Source organism: Salvelinus sp. IW2-2015, linkage group LG17, assembly GCF_002910315.2.
Source record: "Salvelinus sp. IW2-2015 linkage group LG17, ASM291031v2, whole genome shotgun sequence".
NCBI classification, from domain to species: Eukaryota; Metazoa; Chordata; class Actinopteri; order Salmoniformes; family Salmonidae; genus Salvelinus; species Salvelinus sp. IW2-2015.
Genome location: NC_036857.1, coordinates 35,773,918 through 35,793,123, shown reverse-complemented (window position 1 = coordinate 35,793,123; position 19,206 = coordinate 35,773,918). Strand labels below are relative to the sequence as shown.

At 45.4% G+C, this 19,206-nt stretch overlaps 1 protein-coding gene across 9 annotated transcripts in view; it reads right to left on the bottom strand.

The window, feature by feature from the left end:
* The window catches only part of LOC111976939 (histone-lysine N-methyltransferase PRDM16-like), a 404,992-nt gene that overhangs the window by 294,391 nt on the left and 91,395 nt on the right, over positions 1–19,206 (bottom strand). The window contains exon 1 of one of the 9 annotated variants that reach the window (XM_070448127.1): positions 2,717–2,796. The exons of the other annotated variants lie outside the window; for them this stretch is intronic. The gene's annotated coding sequence lies outside the window, so the exon portion shown is untranslated. Of the gene's footprint in view, positions 1–2,716; positions 2,797–19,206 lie in introns of those variants that run through there. 9 annotated transcript variants of the gene reach the window in all.

The following is a 19,206-nucleotide window of genomic DNA, read 5'->3' as shown; positions in this document are numbered from 1 at the left end:
CAGAGAATAAATCGTAAGTCTGGCTTTTTTATGGCGGTTTTTGGAGCAGAGGCTTCTCTTTGCTGAGCGGCCTTTCAGATTATGTCGATATAGGACTTGTTTTACTGTGGATATATTACTTTTGTACCGGTTTCCTCCAGCATCTTCACACGGTCCTTTGCTGTTGTTCGGGATTGATTTGCACTTTTCACACCAAAGTACGTTCATCTCTAGGAGACAGAACGCATCTTCTTCCTGAGCGGTATGACGGCTGCGTGGTCCCATGGTGTTTATACTTGCGTACTATTGTTTTGTACAGAGAACGTGGTACTTCAGGCGTTTGGAAATTGCTCACAAGGATGAACCAGACTTTGGTGGTCTCAATTTGTGAGGTCTTGGCTTGATTCCTTTTGATTTTCCCAGATGTCAAGCAAAGAGGCACTGAGTTTGAAAGGTAGGCCTTGAAATACATCACAGGAACAGCTCCAATTGACTCAAATGATGTCAATTAGCCCATCAGAAGCTTCAAAAGCCATGACATACTTTTCTGTAATTTTCCAAGCTGTTTAAAGGCACAGTCAACTTAGTGGATGTAAACTTCTGACACTGGAATTGTGATACAGTGAATTATAAGTGAAATAATCTGTCTGCAAACAATTGTTGGAAAAATTACTTGTGTCATGACAAAGTAGATGTCCTAACCGACTGGTCAAAAACTATATTTGTTAACAAAAAATGTGTGGAGTGGTTGAAAAACGAGTTTTAATGACTCCAACCTAAGTGTATATAAATCTTCTGACTTCAACTGTATATACAGAATATGTGGACACCCTTCAAATTAGTGGATTCGGCTATTTCAGCCACACAACGACGTTACTACAATGTAGCCAATTTACACCAGCAGACCGCTCTTCAAAGGATGGAAGAACTATTGGGCAACTCGGCCTTCCATCTACCACCAACCTATTGAGCGCAGCTCAGAGTAAATATTCATTGCATTTTCCTTTTCCAAATGGGTGGTATTTAGAATGCATAAGATCCTGTATTTACGATAGAGACATCGCTTCTCCTTTGTTCCTCAAGTCTTCCGCTCTTTCACTCAACCCAGCCCCTTTCTTTGGGTAACCAGCCTGGCATATCTGTTCCGTCCGCTAGGGACGTTTTCCCTTTATGACAATTTGTAAATCAAGGTATGATTCATTCCGTGTATATGTAATTCTGTGTGATTAGTTAGGTATTTAGTAAATAAATAATTAAACCCATTTTGTATTGCTGATTCAACTTGTTAGCCAGGGTTCGTGTAGATAACCAAGAATTTACAACTTTCAGATGAGACTGAATTAAGGTGACGGTTAATATTGACTGCTATTGAGGTAAAATATTACTAGATCTTTAAGAGTTTATTCGGAAGATAACTGCTCTATAAATATTATTTTGTGGTGCTCCGACTTTCTAGTAATTACATTTACATGATTAGCTCAATCAGGTAATATTAATTACAGAGAAAGGATATTATAGAATAACATGTCAATATCACTAATCCGGCATAGCCAAAGACACGACACCTGCTAGAGCTGCCCCGGACAACTGTAAGTGCCGGGATTGTGAAGTGGAAATGTCTAGGAGCAATAACGGCTCAGCCACAAAGTGGTAGGCCACACAAGCTCACAGAATTGGACCACCGAGTGCTGAAGCCGCGTAGCACGTACAATATCGTCTGTTCTCGGTTGCAACACTCCACTACAAGTTCTAAACTGCTCTGGAAGCAAGGTCAGCACAGAAACTGTTAGTCGAGAGCTTCATGAAAATGGGTTTCCATGTCTGGAGCAGCCGCACACAAGCCAAACATACCATGCACAATGCCAAGCGTCGGCTGGAGTGGTGTAAGCTCACAGCTATTGGACTCTGGAGGAGTGGAAACACATTCTCACTCTTCACCATCTGGCAGTCTAAAAACGGGTTCTCTGGAGTGATTAATCAATGCATCACCATCTGGCAGTCTGACGTGATGCAACTGGGTTTGACGTATGCCAGGAGAACCCTACCTTCCCCAATGCATAGTGCTAACTGTAAGGTTTGGTGGAGGAATAATGGTCTGGGGCTGTTTTTCATGGTTCAGGCTAGGCCCCTTAGTTCTGGTGAAGGGAAATTTTAACGCTACAGCATACACATGACATTTCTATACGATCTGTACTTCCAACTTTGTGGCAACAGTTTGGGGAAGGCCCTTTCCTGTTTCAGCATGACAATGCCCCCGCGAACAAAGTGAGATCCATACTGAAATGGTTTGTCAGATCGGTGTGGAAGAACTTGACTGGCCTGCACAGAGCACTGACCTCAACCCCATCGAACACYTTTGGGATGAATTGTCACGCCGACTGCGAGCCAGGCCTAATCCCATCAGTGCCGACCTCACTAATGCTCTTGTGGCTGAATGAAAGCAAGTCCCCACAGCAATGTTACAACATCTAGAGGRAAGCCTTCCCTGAAGAGTTATTAATGCCATATTAATGCCCACGATTTTGTAATGAGATGTTTGACGAGCAGGTGTTCACAAAGCTTTGGTCATGTAGTGTATTTTTGAGCAAAATTTTGAGAGATTTTAGTTTTCGTGAACAAATTAAATGACAAATCCCCTACAGAAACCGGTAGCAAATACCTTTGCAGTGCAAGTACCATGCTGCAACAACAAGCGTAAAATCYCTGTAGTACCGTAAACACATATACATATACATACCACATGTTAGTCCCCAAGGGCAGCACTCAAATGTAACAGGCACGTTGATGTTGACTGTCTCAAACTCACAAGAATTTGCAGGTTGCCTGGACGACGGAGGGAGCAGCGAAAGCAATGCTCCAATCAACTCGTACAATATTGAGAAAAAAGAATTGCAGAATTACTGGATATGTAAGTCTCGAAAGGAAACGTGAAGTATGAAAACACAGACTCTCTTAGCGACTGGCAAGAGAGTATCCTGAGAGATCCAGGAATCCAGCTGGGCAGTAAAAATAAGAATTTTACCAATTTTAATGATCAACGTTTCATAGATRCCCAGACCAGGCAGACAATTAAGCGCAGGGAAACATGTACGCCAGCAGTAGCTTCACCCTTTTCACAAACAATGAAACTTTTCAAACCTCAGCCTATCTGCCAAGCAAAAAACAAAATGTTATTTAAAGGAGTCTTCTGGCCAGGAGTGAAGATAGTCCGAGCTCAGTTCCCTTATTCATAAAGATCTGCCACAAAAAAAGGGAAAGTTAAAACTAATCAGCACAGGAAAAAAAAACTCCTCTCCCCTCCTTGTTCCCTGTGACATTCTAGTTGAGGGCTAGGCCATGTTCAAGCATAAAATGTGCTACAAAAAAAAGGAGAGGAGCGGAGAGAGAGAAAAGGAAGCAGGAACACGAGAGAGATGTTAGCACAGTCTCCCGGGGGGGCTGCTTAAAGACCTCTGCCATATAGTACCTTCCTTTCTCCCTCTACCATGTTGTTCTTTCTCTCCCTGTCGCTCTTTTCACAGGTAAACTATTTATCCTGATTACGTCAGGGGTCAATCATTAATTCACACCTTGGGGGCCCTGGCGCTGGCTGGGCCTACAATGGGCCGCTTGTTTGGCTCGTGTTATCCCACCCGGAAACTACTGTGCATCCAGAGATCCCGGCAACATGAATGCATCCGATTTACTGGTCTTTATTTGGATAGTCCAGATAATCCATCTGTAGACGCTCTACAGATGGTCATACCATCAACAAACTATCTGTCGATAAGCAACTGCTTGCTAGGGCTAGGGTTTGGGGTTAGGTTTAGGTTTAGAGTAAGGGTAAGGGCTAAGTTTAGGGTTAGGATAAGGGTTAAGTTAGGGCTAGGGCTAGGGTTACGGGTTAGTAGATAGTTAGTTAAATGTTACTGATGGTCTCGTAGGAACGCTCTAACAGATGGTCATACCATCAACAAACTATCTGTCGATAAGCAACTGCTTGCTAGGGCTAGGGTTTGGGGTTAGGTTTAGGTTTAGAGTAAGGGTAAGGGCTAAGTTTAGGGTTAGGATAAGGGTTAAGGTTAAGTTTAGGGCTAGGGCTAGGGTTAGGGTTAGTAGATAGTTGTTGAAATGTTACTGATGGTCTGTAGAGCATCTAAGATGGGACTATCCAAATAAAGTGATTCCGATTTATTTCAAACATTTTAAATGCGATTCTTTAATCTGGCTCCTTTGTTATTGTTAGCTGTTGTGTAAAACAAGCGTTTCCCATTGACTTGGAGCTGATCGTGGACAATAGGAAACGGAGCGCAGAGCACGCCCCCATTCACATTGATGGGGCTGTAGTGGAGCTGGTCGAGAGCTGTGTCCACATCCCTAAGGATCTATGATGGTCCACACACACCAACAAAGTCATGAAGAGGGCACGACCACCTCTCTTCCCCCTCAGGAGGCAAAAAAGTTATACAGCTGCACCATTGAGAGCATCTTGACTGGCTGCATCACTGCTTGGTATGGCAACTGCTTGGCATCTAACCACAATGTGCAAGTCTAGAACCAACAGGACCCTGAACAGCTTATACAGTTTGTTATAAAGTTAACCAAACAGCTACAGTACCCGGACTATCTGCATTGACCTTTTTTGCACTCACTTTTTTTTACTCATCACATACGCTTATGCTACTGTTTATTGTCTATCCTGTTGACTAGTCATTTTATTTCTGGTTATATGTACAATATGAGTCAAAAGTTTGGACACACCTACTCATTCAAGTGTTTTTCTTTATTTTTACTATTTTCTACATTGTAGAATAATAGTGAAGAAGTCAAAGCTATGAAATAACACATGTGGAATCATGTAGCAACCACAAAAGTGTTAAACACATCAGAATATACACACTCTTGGAATTCTCTCAACCAGCTTCACCTGGAATGATTTTCCAACAGTCTTGAAGAAGTTCCAAAATATGCTGAGCACTTTTTGGATGCTTTTCCTGCACTCTGCCGTCCAACTCATCCCAAACCATCTCAATTGGGTTGAGGTTGGGTGATTGTGGAGGCCAGGTCATCTGATGCAGCACTCCATCACTCTCCTTCTTGGTCAAATAACCCTTACAGCCTGGAGGTGGGTTGAGTCATTGTCCTGATGACAAAMAAATGATAGTCCCACTAAGGCCAAACCAGATGGGAAGGCGTATCACTGCAGAATGCTGTGGTAGCCATGCTGGTTAAGTGTGCCTTGAATTCTAAATGAATCACTGACATTGCCACCAGCAAGGCACCCATCTCACCTCCTCCTCCATGCTTCACGGTGGGAACCACACATGCGGAGATCATCCGTTCACCTACTATACSTCTCACAAAGACACAGCGGTTGGAACCAAAAATCTCACATTTGGACAGATTTCCACCGGTCTAATGTCCATTGCTCGTGTTTTTTGGCCACTTATTAATGTCTTTTAGTGGTGGTTTCTTTGCAGCAATTCAACCATGAAGGCCTGACTCACGCAGTCTCCTCTGAAAACTACTAATCAGGGATGACTGTTGCCAGGTAATCACAATCGCTCCTGTAATAACATTGAAGTGTAAAGTTTTTATTAAATTGAAAATAAGGCTCTGTTTAATCAGCCCTATTAATGAGATGAGGAGAGATAGAGATCTGCAACAATTTTCTGCACTCTGCATCCACATGTTGTTGAGACACGGGGACTTGTCTCGGTGATGCAGTCGCGTTTAATACCAACAGCTTTGGCACTGCCTGACGTAACCGTGTGGTGGTAGAATGCACTCTGTGTTTATGTGTGTGTGTGTGTGTGTGTGTGCCTGAGAATGTATAGCATGAACCGAAAGAGAAAGGGAAAGGGGAATACCTAGTCAATTATACAACGGAGTGCATTCAACTGCAATGTGTCTTCCACACATTTAACCCAACCCCTCTGAATCAGAGTGGTGCGGGGGGCTGCCTTAATCGACATCCACGTCGACTAGTATGGTATAGTCAAGTCTTACTTCTGTGACATTGAAATCCCTGCATGTGCGCCATGTTGTTCAAATCCAAACTTTTATTTTGTTTCCTTTCAACTTGTTGGGAACACAATTGCCATCATCTCAAATACGTACAATTTCTGCAGCGGATTACTGTTTTGATTGCATTCCCGCTATTGCCTCTGGATCAGTTGGGTCTAAACTACTATAACAGGACAAATGTGCGGTTACAAGAGCGAGAGAGAGAGAGGGAGAAAGTGGGGGAGAAAGGGATGAAACTATGTGTGTGCTTTTCCATGGCGGTGGGTTTTTCGCGATGTCGTACAGTAGGMCGGTAGTGAGAGGGGATTGGTGGGAGGAGGGAGAAAAGAGGGGGGGGGGTGCACAGGGAACGGTCAACTACAACACCGGCAAGCTCTGTTTTTCCGTGTAAAAGCAGCAGGGAACGTTTTCTAGTAACACTTAAAGTAGCACTATTGCTTTTACAGAGCGGGGGCCCTGGTGCATGAAAAAAGAAAATAAACTTCCACTAACTCACGCCTGTTAAAGCATGGCTCGCTGTGGACGCCTCAGAGGTCTGACACATACACAAGGACACGCACACACACACACACGCCTGCAAACACACACCTCTTTCAGAGAGACTGCAGCCTGCAAGGTAAAGCAGCTATACTCTAGCAATGCATGTGTGGGTCCCATGGACGCAGGCAGGGATATACTGAGAGGTGTGTGCGTGTGTGTGTGCGTTGTGTTGTGTGTGTGTGTGTGTGTGTTGTAGTGTGTCGTGTGTGTGTGTGTGTGTTGTGTGTGTGTGTGTGTGTGTGATATGTGTGTGTTGTTGTGTGTGTGTGTGTGTCGGGTTGTGTGTTTTGTGTGTACGGGTCACACTGATTGGCTGACCATATTGATGTATCCTTTGTGCTGATAGCAGTCTAGAGCTAACTACTACCTCGTCAGGCGTGAGACAGAGCATCTGGAGCCTATAGCCAACTGAAAGAGAGCCCCATCTCCTGCAGAGAGCAGCCTCCTGTGCTTGTGTGTGTTATAATGTAGTGCGTTTGTGTGTTTGTGCGTGTCAGCTACTACATTGTCCATAATGTTAGAGGCGTCACCCAGTGGGCTCCCGATCCGGCCTGGCCAGACATTTATTAACAGGACAGATTAATAGACTGGGAAAAGACATTTTCACACAACATGAGAAATGTTAAATAATAATCAATAGCAACTTACATGTCATATTGTTGCAAACATCACTCAGGGCTGGCGGTGGGGGGAGAGGAGAAGAGAAGTGGAGAGAGACGAGAAGAGCAGAGAGAGCTGGCGGACGAGAGAAGAGGAAGAGAGAGAAGAGGATGAAGAGAGAGAGAGAGAGAGAGAGATGAGTGAGGAGAGAGAGAGAGAGTAGAGCCGAACATACAATGGATACCACATCTGTGGGATTCTGGATACCGACATTCATTCACAGTAAAGAAGGCATCAATCTAGCAGTACAAAACGTCAACTATATATTCAGGCAAACGGCAAAAGAAGCACAATTGAAATTGATTTAAAAAAAATAAAAAAGATCACAGATGACAACTGATTTGATGCAGATTGTAAAATTATAAGGAAAAAACTTAGAACACTATCCAACCAAAAGCACTGAGACCCAAATAATGGTGAATTACGCCTTCATTACTGTGAGACTTTAAAACTCTATAAACGTACACTCAGAACCAAAATAGCACAGTACAACAGAAAGCAGCTGACACTAATTGAGGAGTTCATAAACACAAACAACTTCTGGCAAAATTGGAAAAAGAATAACAAATCTAAAGAGGAATTAGCGATACAAAATGGTGACAATCAAAATCCATTGGACTCCCCAATTACTGACCAGGAGCTCTATAAGAAACTTCAGGCCCTGAAATTTAAAAAAGCATGCAGACCTTATGGCATCCTAAATGAGATGCTCAAACTCACTAGTGCAACATTTCAATTGGCTATATTAAAACTGTTTAATTTGATCCTGAGTGTAGATTATTTCCCTGACATCTGRAATCAAGGACTCATAACCCCAATCTTTAAAAACAGAGACAAATTTGACCCTAACAATTACAGAGGCATTTGTGTGAACAGTAACCTGGGGAAGGTTTTCTGTAGTATTATAAATGTAATAGTTAAAAACTACCTTAATAAGCACAATGTCTTGAGTAAAAGCCAAATTGGATTTATACCAAAACATCGCACAACTGATCATATTTACACCCTACACACCCTGATAGATAAACATGTCCACCAAAATAATACCAAAATATACGCTTGCTTTATCGACTTCCAAAAAGCATTTGATTCAATTTAGCATACAGGACTGTTCTACAAAGTTATTGAAAGTGGTGTAGGGGGTAAAACATATGACATAATTAAATCAATGTATACTGGCAATACRTGCAGCATTAAAATTGGCAAGAAAATAACAGAATTCTTTAACCAGGGGCGGGGCCTTCGTCAGGGTTGAATTCTGAGCCCTGCACTCTTCAATATTTACATCAACGAATTGGCCACTATTCCAGAAAAATCCTCAGCCCCTGGTGTTAGTCTCCACAATTCAGAGGTTAAATGCCTACTCTTCGCAGATTACCTATGCCTGCTGTCACCCACAGCACATGGCCTACAGCAGAGCCTGGACCTGCTAGAGCAGTACTGCCAGACCAGGGCCCTGGCAGTAAACCCCAAAAAGACAAAAATAATGATTTTCCAGAGAAGATCCAGATCTCAGGGAATTAGACCAAAGTTCTCAATTGGTACAACATATATAGAGTACTGCACACACTACAATTACTTAGGTTTAAAAATAAGCTCAACTGGACACCTTAATGAGGCAGTGAATGAACTGAGAGAGAAAGCACGCAAGTTTCAAAGGCTACCCGTCCTGTTGGGGGAGGACGCAGAGAGCTGTGGGTTGGTAGCGCACTACATTGCTGCCTGCCATAAGTTGAGGGACAGTGTATGACAAACCAATCAACCTGCACATGTACTCTACTGTATGCTTATTGTTATTGTTGAATGTATGGTTATTTTGACACTTGGTTATTGTTGTTACTGTTGTCGGGTTGACAATTCTGGCAATATGTACATTGTTACGTCATGCCAATAAAGCAAATTGAATTGAATTTTGAGGGGAGAGAAGAGAGAGGACAAGAGGAATGATGAGTAACTAATCGAGAGAGCGAGGAGAGAGAGAGAGAGAGAGAGAGACAGAGAGAAAGAGAGGGAGAAGAGAAAGAGAAGAGACAGAGAGGACAGAGACAGAGACAGAGACGAGAGACAGAGAGGAGACAGAGGACAGAGAACGAGACAGAGAGACAGAAGAGAGAGGAGAAGAGAGAGAGAGAGAGAGAGAGGAGAGAGAGAGAGAGAGAGAGAGAGAGAGAGAGATGGAGCGAGAAGCTTCCAGCTTCTCACGAAGCCATGTGCCTGTGCCCATTCACAGCTTATTTAGAACTCCACACACACCACACACACACCACACACACACACACAACACACACACACACCACAACACACACACACCACACACACACACACACACAGCAAGACACACACACACACACACACACACACACACACACACATGTCCCCATAAGAGGGCGCTGAACAGCGGAAGAGAGACGAGAGAGAGAGAGAGAGAGACGAGAGAGAGAGAGACGAGAGGAGAGAGATGTGAGAGAGAGAAGAGAGAGAGGGAGAGAGAGGACAGAGAAAATAAAATAAAATGTTTATTAAGAGGGGGAGGGGCTGCACTGCGTCGGTAATCTGACTTGGTGTAAATGATTTTCACCTCGCACGGGTGCCGCCTCCCCACATATATACCCGTTTATCAGCCCGCTCCACGCTCCCAGTGCATTAGCCAGGTGGAATTAACGGCCAATCCACGGTGCTATTAATCACAAAGACAAAAGTGTTTAGCACAGCCGCTGACCTGCCTGGAGTAAAGGAACACGCTGAGGAAGGGAGGAGAAAGGAAAAGGAAAGGTACGATGGTGATGGATGGATGGATGGAATGGATGGGGATGGATGGATGGATGGATGGCATGGATGGATGGATGGAATGAATGAATGGATGGATGGATGGATGGATGATGATGGATGGAATGATGGATGGATGGATGGATGGATGGTGGCAATATGGAATGGAGATGGATGAACATATGGACTGGATGGACATTATGGATGGATGGATGGACATATGGATGGATGGAATGGACATATGGATGGATGGATGGATGGGATGGATGGATCGGATGGCATGGATGGATGGATGGAGATGGATGGATGGATGGTATGGATGAGATCGGAATGGATGGACGGACGATGTATGGACGGATGGATGGATGGACGGACGGACAGATGTGACGGATGTTAAGGATGACGATGGACGGATGGATGAACGGAATGGCATGGATGGATGGACGATGGATGATGGATGACAGATAGACGGCAGGATGGATGGATAGACATGGATGGATGGATGTAGATGGTGGATGGACAGATGGATGGATGGACGTATGGATGGATGGACGTATGTGGGATGGATGTGGATGATGAAGAAAGTGAACAATAAATGAGAGAAGAGAAGAGATAGAGAATGGATAAGAATACAACAGTACAATGAAAGAGAAATATTGGGGAGAGAATAAGAGCACTCCAAACGACTGGGACAGTGAAGGACACACCTCCACAGGGTACAGGCATCAGACAAACACAACACGCATGTGGTTTATGGTGTGTCGAGACACTGGACTAACTGGCCAGGGCCTGGGCCAGGACAGCAGAACACTTCTCAGGGGAAATATTAGGGACACAGGGAGGAAAACTGCTCGCTCAGACCAAAAAGCAACAGCCATTTATTGAAAAATTCGGCCCTAAATTTCAAACAATCCCAATGCCAAGATACAGTAGAAATGTGCACAAAATGTGTGTTGAATAAAACAGAGTGAAAATCGAGTAATAACTGCAAAAGTTTTGACAGAGTAATAAGTCACACACACAAACACAAGAAAGAACAATACTGATAAATAGCTATGTTCCAGGAGAATGTATGTGATGTGTGTGTGTTTTGTGTGTATTCATGTTGTATCTCACATGGGGTCCAGCAACAATTAAGGCAGTTCTATACAATTTCATACAACTTTTACAACACATTAAGTGTGTTCCTGGCCACTACTCTACTACCACATATCTACAATACGAACATCCAGTGTACATGTGTGTAAGAGCGCGTTTTATGTGTGTGTCTGTTGCTGCTGTGTGTCGTCTTCACTGTCCCACTGTTCCGTAAGGTATGTATCTTTTATCAGTTTAAAAAAATTCTGATTCTACTGCTGCGTGAGTTACTTGATGTGGAATAGAGATTCCATGTAAGTCATGGCTCTATGTGTACTGTGCAGCTCCTCATAGGCTGTCTGTTTGACTTGGGACTGTAGAGAGACCTCTGGTGGCATGTCTTGATGTGGTATGAACAGCTGTCTGAGGGCTGTGTGCTAGTTAGTTTAAACAAACACCTCAGGTGCATTCAGCATGTCAACATTTCTTACAAAAAACAAGTACGCGATGACAGATCTAATCTCTCCCTCCACTTTGAGCCCATTGAGAGATTGGGACATGCATATTATTAATGGATTAGCTCTCCGTGATCATTTCAAGCCCAAGCCGTGCATGCCCTGTCTCTGAGTCGTGTGTGTTAGTGTGCTGCTCAAATCTGTCTCTGTGTGATGTTTGAGCACTTGAATAAACAAATTAAATTTTATTTGTCACAATACACCATGTTCGCAGATGTTAATGCGAGTGTAGCGAAATGCTTTGTGCTTCTCAGTTCCGACAATGCCAGTATAACCAGACAAGTAATCTAACCTAACATTCCACCAACTACTAGCCTTAACACCCAAGGTAAAGGGATAAAGAATATGTAATAAAAGATAGAATGATGAGTGGATTTGGTTGTACAGAACGGCATAGGCAAGAATGCAGTAGATGGTACTAGTGTACGTATATACATATACATATGAGATGAGTAATTTTGTAGGGTATGTTAAACATGAAAGTGGCATAGTTTTAAAGTGGGCTAGTAATACATGTATACATAAAAAGATGGCAATATGCAGGTAGATGAATATAGAGTACAGTATATACATATTACATTATGAGATGAGTAATGTAGGATTGTAAACATCGTATATTAAGTGGCATTGTTTAAAGATGCGCTAGTGTTACAATTTTTACAATTTCCATCAATGTCCCATTGATTAAAAAGTGGCTTGGAGTTGAGTCAGGTATGTTGGCAGCGTCCACTAATTTATGGGTGGCTTTAACAGATCTGAGGCCATTGAAGATAGAAGGCGTGTTTTCAGTCTGCTCGGGTCCCTTGCTGTTGTGCACCTGTTTACTGACCTCGCCTTCTGGAGTTGATTAGCGGGGTGAACAGGAAGTGGCTTGGGTGGTTGTTGTCTTTGATGACTCTTTTGGCTTCCATATGTGACATCGGGTGGGTGTAGGTTGTCCCTGGAGGGCAGGTGTTTGCCCCCGGTGAATGCCGTTGTGGCAGACCTCACTACCCTCTGGCAGAGCCTTACGGTTGTGGGGAGCAGTTGCCGTTACCAGGCCTGATACAGCCCGGACAGGATGCTCTCGATGTGCATCTGTATAAGATTTGTGGAGTCTTATTGGTTGACAAGCCGGATTGTCTTCCGCCTCCTGAGGTTTCGAAGAGGCGCTGCCTGACGCCTTCTTCAACAACGCGTCCTGTGTGGGCTGGACCAATTCAGTTTGTCTGTGATTGTGTACACGAGGAACTTAAAACTTCTTCCACCTTCCCACTACTGTCCCGTCGAATGTGGATAGGGTGCTCCTCTGCGTTTCCTGAAGGTCCACATCATTATCCTTTGTTTGTTGAACGTTGAGTGTGAGGTTATTTTTCCTGGGACACCACACCTCCCGAGGCCCTCACCTTTCTCGCCTGTAGGGGCCTCTCTCGTCGTTGTGGTAATCAAGCCTACCACTGTAGTATCGTCCGCAAAACTGTGTGATTGATTGAGTTGGACGGCGTGCATGCCACGCAGTCAGTGGGTGAACAGGGGATACAGGAAGAGGCTCAGAACGCACCCTTGTGGGGCCCCGAGTGTGAGGATCAGACGGGTGAGATGTTGTTATCTACCCTCACCCACTGAGGGGCGCCCAGTCGGAAGTCCGGGACCCAGTTGCACAGGGCGGGGTCGAGACCCAGGGTCTAGCTTGTGACGAGTTTGGGGTACTATGGCTGTAAATCTGAGCTGTATCGAATGAACAGGCATTCTCACTAGTATTCTGTGGATGCGATTGCGTCGTCTGTGGACCTATTGGGGTCGGTGTAAGCCAAATTGGAGTGGTCATAGAGGTTGTCAGGTAGGGTGGAGTTGGTGATATGGTCCTGACTAGTCTCTCACAAGCACTTCATGATGACGGAAGTGCGTGCTACGGACGGCGGTATCGCTTTAGCCTCAGTTACTTACGCTTTTCTTGCGGAAACAGGGGAACCCCCCCCAATGGTGGCCCTCTTGAAGCAATGTCGGACAGCAGACTGGATTAAGGATTGATTGAATAGTGTCCTTAACCACCAGCAAGCTGGTCCTGCCGCATGCTCTGAGGACGCGGCTGGGATCCCCGTCTGGGCCTGCCAGCCGTGCGAGGGTTAACACGTGTAAATGTTTACTCACCTCGGCTGCAGTGATAGGAGACGCCCGCAGGGTTTTTGGTTAGCAGGCCGTGTAGTGGCACTGTATTGTCCTCAAACGGATGTGCAAAATAGTCATATTTAGTCTGTCTGGGAGGCAAGGACATCCTTGGTCCGCGACGGGCTGGTTTTCTTGTTGTAATCCGGTGATTGACTGTAGGACCCCTGCCACAGACCCTCTTGTGTCTGAGCTGTTAATTGGCGACTCTTCTTTGTCTCTATACTGGGACTTAGCTTGTTTTGATTGCCTGTGCGAGAGGAATAGCTTACACTGTTTGTATATCGTCATGTTCCGGTCACCTTGGCCTGGGTTAAAGCAGTGGTTCGCGCTTCAGTTCACGCGAATGCTGCCATCAATCCCACGGTTTTTGGTTGGAATGTTTTAATGCGTTGCTCGTGGTGTACGATCGCTTCAATGCACTTTCTAATGGACTCGCTCACGAATCAGCGTATTCGTCAATGTTTGTTGTTTGGACGCAATGCGAACATACTCCCAATCACAGTGATCGAAGGCCAGTTTGAAGCGTGAGAATCAGATTGGTCGTCACCAGCATTGAACTGAACTGAGCCGAGGAGAGCTTGCTGTTTTAGTTTATCTGTTTGTAGGCTGGAAGCAACAAAATGGAGTCGGTGGTTCAGCTTTTCTGAGAAGGAGGGCGGGGAGGGCCTTATATGGATCGCGGAAGTTTCAGTATAAAACAATGGTCCAAGGTTTCTACCAGCCTGGTAGCACAATCGATATGCTGATAAGGAGAGTTTAGGAGTTTTGTTTTCAGATAGCCTGTTAAAATCCCCAGCTACGATGAATGCAGCCTCAGGGGATCTGTGTGGTTTCAGTTTACAAAGAGTCAGATAAAGTTCGTTCGAGGGCCATCGATGTGTCTGCTTGGGGGAATATATCACGCTGTGATTTATAATCGAAGAGAATTCCCTTGGTAGATAACTGCTGGTCGACATTTGATTCGTGAGGAATTCTAGATTCAGACGTGAACAGAATGACTTGCAGTTCCTGGTATCGTGTGTTAATTGATCAGCACACGTCTCGTTAATCATAAGGCAGACACCGCCCGCCCCTCTTTCTTTACCCAGAAAAATGTTTGTTTCTGTCGGCGCGAATGGCGATTTGAAGGAAACCAGCTGGCTGCACCGACTCCGCTAGGCGTCTCTCAGAGTGAGCCATGTTTCGTGAGCAAAGAACGTTACGAATCTCTGATGTCTCTCCTGGAATGTTACCCGTTGCTCGGTTTTCATCAACCAATTCAAAAGAGACTGGCACATTGGCGAAAGTACTATGCTAGGGAGTGGAGCGCGATGTGGCCCGTCCGAAGCCTGATCAGGAGACCGCTTCGTTTGCCCCTTTTACGGCGTCGCTTAGGGTCGCCGGGCTGGAGAATTCAGATCCATTGTATTGGGTGAGGCAAAACACTGGATCCCTTCCGGAACAGTCATATTCATGGTTGTAACGATGGTGAGTGACATTGCGGCTTATATTTTCAGTAGTTCCTCCCGACATGTATGTAATGAAACCTAAGATTACCTGGGGTTACCAACTTTAAGAATACACACATAAAAAAACAAAATACGTTGCATATTTTCCTTAGGAACGCGAAGCGAGGCGCCACTTCTGGTCGGCGAATATGTTGAATATGTTGAAAATGGACATTTAAATTTGGAAATTGGTATATTAATTACTTCGTCTTTTTCATTTTCTCTCCCCCCTACAGCTACAGCTAGCTGCAGGCCATGAGCTCAGCCCTATAAAAATATGTTATTTCAATGCGGAATACCTGGTCTATCGCCTGGCATTACCGTCCCAACAGATCCAAGATGCATACAATCTCTTACGCACTCCACACTTCCCTTTCCCCCTGGACAAAAGGAACACTTTATGTGGAGAACCTATTTAATTGACTACAGCTCAGCGTTTTCAACACCATAGTGCCCTCCAAGCTCAGCACTAAGCTAAGACCCTGGAAATAAACACCTCCCTCTGCAACTGGATCCTGGACTTCCTGACGGGGCCGCTCTCAATGGTAAAAGGTAGGGAACAAAACACATCCGCCATGCTGATCCTCAACACAGGGCACCTCAGGGGTGGGTGCCAGTCCCTCCTGTACTCCCTGCTTCACTCATGACTGCATGGCCAGGCACGACTTCCAACACATCATCTAAGTTTTCCGATGACACAACAGTGGTAGGCCTGATCACCAAAACAACGATGAGACAGCTATAGGCGAGAAGTCAGAGACCTGGCGTGTGTGCCAGGACAACAACCTCGCTCAACGTGATTAACACAAAGGAGAGGATTGTGGACTACAGAAAAGGAGACCCGAGCACACCCCATTTCATTGACAGGTCTAGTGGAGCAGGTGATGAGAGCGTCAGAAGTTCGTTGGTGTCCACATCACCAACAAACTATCATGGTCCAAACACACCAAGACAGCCATGAAGAGAGCACGACAAAGCCTATTCCCCCTTGGGAGACTGAAAGAATTTGGCATGGGTCCTCAGATCCTCAAAAGGTTCTACAGCTGAACCATCGAGAACATCCTGACTGGTTGCATCACTGCCTGGTATGGCAACTGCTCGGCCTCCGACCGCAAGGCACTACACAGGGTAATGCGTACGGCCCAGTACATCACCGGGGGAAAGCTTCCTGCCATCCAAGACCTCTATACCAGGCGATGTCAGAGAAATGCCCTAAAAATGGTCAAAGACTCCAGCCACCCTAGTCATAGACTGTTCTTTCTGCTACCGCACGGCAAGTTTTACCGGCGCGCCAAGTCTAGGTCCAAGAGGCTTCTTAACATCTTCTACCCCCAAGCCATAAGACTCCTACTAAACAGCTAATCAAAGGGCTACCCAGACCCCTCTTTTACGCTGCTGCTACTCTCTGTTTATTATCTATGCATAGTCACTTTAACTCTACCTACATGTACATAAATTATTACCTGAATTACCTCGAATAACCAGTGCCCCCACATACTGACTCTGTACCGGTAGGTCTGTCCCCATCTCTATTTGGGGATCATATTTAAGTAGCTGTTTTTCCCACCTGTGGTTGTGGGATATTATTTGTGTTTTGTGCATGTGCACCACGTAGTCWCGTTTCRTTTTTTYTTTATTGTTTTGTTTTGCTTAAAGTTTCACTTAGAAATAAAGATGTGGAACTCAACCTCCGCTGCGCCTTGATCCGTCTCTACACACGACCGTGACAGCATGTGACAAATCCAATTTGATTTGATTTGAGTAGTAAAGTGTTCCCATTCTGGAGAGAAAATCCAATAAAAAGGACTCTCAGCTCCACTATCAATGTCAGGCTTAATTAATGAATGGCTGAGAGAAGATTCAGCATTTAATTAAACACCACTGATCCCTAATTGAACAGAAACAGAACACGTCCCACCAGGTAGGTTGTTGGTTATGTTATCTAATATCTACAGTGGTGGCATTAAAATGTAAAGTATGCTATTGTATTGTCCCGTTTCTGCGATTAATAAAGTTGGGAAGGTATTGGTACGGTTCATAGGGATAGGCACAAAAAGAGAGAGAGGGGGGAGAAAAGCAGAGAGAGAGAGAGAAAAGGAGAGAGTAAAGAAGAACAACAGGGACAGTACCATCAGGCGCTACCGACAGACCTACATACAAAATGCACAGGAACTACATTACCCAGCATCCCCATCAGCTCATTGCCCTGCGTGTCTCCATCGCTCTGCTTCCACCCCGTCACCTGTTCATTCTGGCACACAGTCGCTAAACATTTTGCAAACTAATAACGAAAATGAGCGCTTCTTACTGGACAAGTTCAGGTGTAGTCCCTCCCTGTTTCAGTACGTTGTCTTCCGTTTGGTGCCTAATGAACAAGACCCCTGCACCTCTGGTGGGCCCTGTTCATCAGCCTACACATTTCAACACACTGTCAGAGTGGATGTCTGTCCAATAGGTAGGAGGTCCTAATCCACTTACATCAAGTCAATTTAGCTTACAGCGGACAGACATGCAGCCTAGCTGACCCAGTACACGACGAAGGCCTGAGAGGAGAGCTGGAGGGACCAGAGCTGGAGGGACCAGAGATAGAGGGACCAGAGATAGAGGGACCAGAGATAGAGGGACCAGAGATAGAGGGACCAGAACTAGAGGGACCAGAGATAGAGGGACCAGAACTAGAGGGACCAGAACTAGAAGGACCAGAACTAGAAGGACCAGAACTAGAGGGACCAGAACTAGAAGGACCAGAACTAGAGGGAAGAGAACTCGAAGGACCAGAACTAGAGGGACCAGAACTAGAAGGACCAGAACTAGAGGGACCAGAACTAGAGGGACCAGAAATAGAGGGACCAGAACTAGAAGTACCAGAACTAGAAGGACCAGAACTAGAGGGACCAGAACTAGAGGGAMCAGAACTAGATGGACCAGAGCTGGAGTGACCTGAGATGGAGTGACCAGAGCTGGATGGACCAGAGCTGGAGGGACCAGAACTAGAGGGGAAGAGAGTAGTAGGACCAGAGAACTATGTAGGGTACGTAGGCTAACTAGAGGGACCAGAAATTATGAGGGACGCAGAACTAAGAAGTAACCAGGAACTACTGAAGAAGGACATCTTAGTAAACGTCAGACGGAAGACCGTAACTAGAGGGACCAGAACCATAAGATAGCGAGCGGGCAAGGAGCGTGGAGTGACCTCGAGTATGGAGTGGACTGCAGTAAAGCTGGATGGACCAGAGCTGGAAGGGACAGAACATAGAGGTCACAGAGACTGGAGGGACCATCAAGCACCGTAGAGGGAGCGGCAGAGCTGGAGGGACACAATGGTATCATGAAGCCTTGTAAGGGAGGGACCAGCCACTATAGTGGACCAAGAGCTGGAGGGCCTTTCAGAACTGGACGGGACCAGGAGAGTAGACAGGGTCCTCAGAGCTGGGAGGGACCAGAACATAGAGGGACCCAGAGCTGGAGGGACCAGAGCTTGGAGGGAACCAAGAAGCTAGAGGCACCTAAGAGGAATGAGTAGGGACCCCAGAGTCTGGAGGGACTCTAGTGGGAGCTGCGGCCCGGGATCCGTGAGACAAGAAGAGACCAGTCAGTCTACGAGTGGACGTAAGATCTTAGGTGTAGGGAGCACGTTGGAAGCCTGGAGGGACCAGAGGACGGGCCAGATGAGGACCAGAGCTAGAGGGACGCAGAGATATTGAGGGACCAGAGCTGGAAGGGACCAGACGACTATAGAGGGACCAGGAGACTAGAAGGTTAAAGAGGGTAGCCACGAAGCTGGGAAGGGACAGGAGATAGACGGGACAGATATAGAGGGATCCAGACAGCTAGAAGGACCAGAGATAGAGGGACCAGAACTAACAAAGAGGACCAGAGATAGATGATAATGATACATATGACATTATCAGTGTTAAAGTTGCAGAGCTGTCAGCTTTAATATGAGGGTATTTCTAATCGACATACCGGCCTGAAACGTTTAAGAAATACAAGCCGATTTTGTACATCGCCCCCCCCGCCCCCCGATT